Genomic DNA, 4,311 nt, shown 5'->3' with positions numbered 1-4,311 from the left:
CAAAAATGCTGAACCGCTGTTGGAGAGGAGGAGCCTCTCCTTATATAGAGGAATGCAAGGCCAAGCTTGTTCAACAAGCTTGGTAAGGGCTTCATCCCTCCATACGCATGTATGGAGGAGGGATGAGTGAAAACCAGTTGGCTCAAAAGATCTGGCGTGAAATCTACTAAGACAAAGGGTTCTGCCGGCCATCAGTTGTGGTCGGCAGGCTTCATCAATAGCAGGTAGGGATAAAATCATGGCCGGCAGGGCCAAAAGATGGTCGGCAGTACCTCACAAGGAGCATGCAGAAAGGGCCAACACAAGGTCAAAAAATGGGGCATAAAGGATACGGGGTTTGGAAAACTCAAACCTGTGACGTTCCACCGCAAACTCGAATACTCAACAAGCAATTGAACTTGTCACTGGGTGTACCTGCATGCATATCCAAGTCTTGAGGACGGTCAAAAATGGGGTGTCTACAGCACCCCCCTCGCCTGATCAAAGATCGGCCTCTAGTATTTATGATGTGATTCTTATTTACATTATATACTCTTATTCCGATTATTAGCTATATTACTGTGTGACTCACACAAGTATAGACTAATTTTGCAAGAATTAGAACAAAAAGGTACCTCTCACAACAGATGGAGTCGGTACAAGATCTGGCGTGGTAACAGCATACACGCACCCCGTAGGTCTCTGATCTACCTGCTCACCCCTTGGAGCATAAGACTACTGCACTAACTGAGCCAAAGAGGCTCCCTGATTGGCCCTCAAAGCCTGTACTGGCTGCACTGGCTGGTGACTCTGTGTCTGCCTCGAACCAAACACACCAGGTGTGCCACCCAACTGTGGGCAAAACCTCTTCAAGTGCCCCGCCTGCCCACACTGATAACAAGTGAGAGACTGGCCTCTATCCTAACTCTGGCCCTGAGAACAAGCCAAAGATGAAGTCGCTCGCTACCCTCCTCCCCTCTGTGGGCAAGCTGAAGACTTATGGCCCAATTGACCACATTTGAAACAAATGATGTCTCCCTGACCACCTCTCCCAAAACCCAAACTCGGCACTGGAAAGGTAGACCTCGAATGCACTCCCTAGGATTGTTGAGGGTTAGAACCCCTCTGCCTCTTACTATCCCCCTGTCCATCCTGACTCTTCCTGGAGCCCCTTATCCTCTCCTCATCCGCATGCATGATAGTCTCAATATGGGCTGTAACCTCTACAAGGCACCCATAATCCCTAATCATGGACCCAGCCACCTTAAACATAAGTTCGGTCTGCAACCTCTTCTCAAACTCCAAACACCAGTGCTCCTTAGTTGCCACTAACTCTGGTGCAAACCTCGACAAACTAGTGAATGTGGCCTCAAACTCAGCCACTGGTGTATTCAACTGCACCAACTTGGAGAATTGATCCCTCAACCTCTCTCTTACTATAGTAGGTAAGTACTTGTCCTAGAAAGCATCAACAAAGGCTTCCTAAGTCCCACTAATGCGCCCCCGCGCATACTTCCACCACTAATCGGTGTCTCCCTTCAGTTGGAAGGATGCCAAGGTCACTCTCAAACCCCCGTCTTCAATGCTGAGCATCTCAAACATTTTCGTCATCTGCTCTAGCCACTTATCAACCTTCAGTGGCTCTTTAGGATCATCCAAAAACTCATCCGGATTCGATCGGAAGGACTCCCTCTTCAGAAAGGACGTCCCAGCTTCAGCTACTTGGGCCTGGACTTGATTCTCAGCTCTGAGAATGTCCATGGATTCCCACAGTGCTCCGGCCATTTCATGGGTTAAGGCGCCCATGGCTTATTGACTAACCAATTCAGCCACATTAGCCTGACCAACCCCTTCCTCCTGTGCCAGAATTTCATCCGGTATAGGCATCTCATGCCTCCTAGGCCTACCACGCCTACCACCATGACCTCGTCCTGACATCCTAATAAAGGTAACGATAGACATTAGCACATTTACAAATGTGCCGAAGCTAATTCACCCACGTCCTAATACGATGGACAACTGTAATTCACTCCACATAAGTATATAATCACATAGACACATATGAATTTCATTTCCAGATAATGACCGTCCCGTGGCGTTGCTAGAGTTCCAATTAGAAACGATAGTGACCAAGTGCCTTTCCAACAGGACTCCCAGAAACCCATGGACCCGATCAGCATCCTAGAAATTAAATCTCATACCCATATAATCACATAAGCATGTTATTATATAAGCACATAACATTTATAGTTAAGTCTCTAACAAGCGAGACAGACCCATTGTGGTACTAACCACTTCCCACGTACGCAAAGTATTCAAACCCGGTAGGCTCTGATACCAAGTTGTAGCGCCCTCAAAATAAAAAAGATAATCCAACCCATGAGATTCATGAATATAATAGAAAATGTTATACTTTCATTCATCAGAGCTTATATTACAAGAGATATTACATACATTATACTTTCATAAATGTTCATTCAGAAACTACAGCTTGTAACACTAATTGATTACAACAAAATAAACGCCCTAAAGGCTTTCATCTTTCCAAGATATCACTTTTGTTACAACAAAAGAGTCCTAAGCCCTATACATGTAAAGCCCTTGGCCTAAATTAACATTTAAACATAAAAGTAACAAAACAAGCCTCAAATTCTTAAGTCCTCTCAAGCTACGCCCTTGGAGGAGGCATGTCACCTGTACCTGAAAATGGTTTCCCAAGTAGGGTGAGCCAAAGCCCAATAGAGATAAACTAATACAATATATGCAATTTAACTAAGATATAAATGTCAGATAAAAGTTCAATACTCAAGGCCAGCTTACATTCTCCCCATTACCATTCAATATTGATAACCACATCTTAATCCATTTCCATTCATTCATTTCAAATCAATACATAAATAGTTTCTTATCATCTAAATAATTCCAAATGAGACTACAACTCATTCATTCACAATTCAATAACATTCATTATTCAAACACTTCAATCTTCTTGCCATTTTATGGATTCTCGTCCGAAGGAATTAGCACCTAAATATACACATATAAGGTTTCGGGACTTTCACACTGGACACTCCGGCCAACTTAATTTAAAATGGAGTTCATCCCCTATCTCCTCCCAAATAATGGAGTACATCCCCTATCTTCTCCCAAGTAATAATACATATACAATGTATTTAAAAATGTTGTTATATACAATGACTATCCAAATCACATATTTAATGGTTTAATCAAACCGTCATATTCAACGACATAATTCAAATGACCAGTTTCAATTCACCTAGTCCTCATACAGTTTCTACAATAATCATAGTTATCTTCCACCGATAGCCCAAAACAGATATTTCTAAACAGATATACAACCTATCAACAGATAATTTATCAAATTTTTCATAGGTGAGTGATTTATCAAATCCAACTACACTATGCATTCATGCATCCTCTCAATCTCATATTTCCTATATCAATTTCATTATTTATACAAAATAATTATTTAACACAAATTAGGGCAATTTTTCCCATTTTTCAAAAATCAATCCCAAGTTCAAATTTCATCATTTTAACCCACATAATCTCATATTCAATACCCCATATATATATATATATATATATATATTCATGGAACCCAATATAAAATCCCTCTTTTAAATTTTGGACCCAAACCCTAACTTCACCCAAATCCTCCCAAATTCTACCACTTATACAAAATGACAAATACCTATATTAAAAACCATATCAAAGTGTAGAATATCCCTGCCTCAAGTGTAGAAGCTCAAAAGAGATGAAGAGAAACTTCAAAAATGCACAAACTTGATTTTGCTTGGATCAAGAGGAAGCCCACAAGATGCTCTAACTCTTTATCAAAGGGAGTAGGGTAGAGGGACCCTTAGATCATGAAGTATTTGTAGAGAGAGTGTGTGTTTTAGAGAGAGCGTGTCGGATTAGAGTTTTTAGGAGAATGAGAATCAAAAAGTGATGTAAAATCACCCTATTGCAAACCGATATACGCGACCTTCACTCGAGTGAAGGAGTTGTTGCTCGAGCAACCAGACACAACAAGTGACCTCGCTCGAGCACAAGAAGGGTCGCTCAAGTGCAAAATGCAAAGCTTCAGAAGTTTTACAAACACACACGCTCGTTCGAGCACAAGAAGCCTCACTCGAGCAAAGCACTTCACCTTCCCAGAAATTCTGCATCTAGGAAAGAAACCTGAGGACTCTCAATTCTCACTCGAGCGAAGAAGCAAATTTCACAAGGCTCGCTCGAGCGCAAGAAGCCTCGCTCGAGCGAATGAGCCAAAATCTGGGCAATAACAATCTAGACCAACTAATAACT

The sequence above is a fragment of the Camellia sinensis genome, chromosome 1 (assembly GCF_055761805.1).
Source record: "Camellia sinensis isolate YWXY chromosome 1, ASM5576180v1, whole genome shotgun sequence".
Lineage (NCBI taxonomy): Eukaryota > Viridiplantae > Streptophyta > Magnoliopsida > Ericales > Theaceae > Camellia > Camellia sinensis.
Note: the sequence above shows the minus strand (reverse complement) of the source record.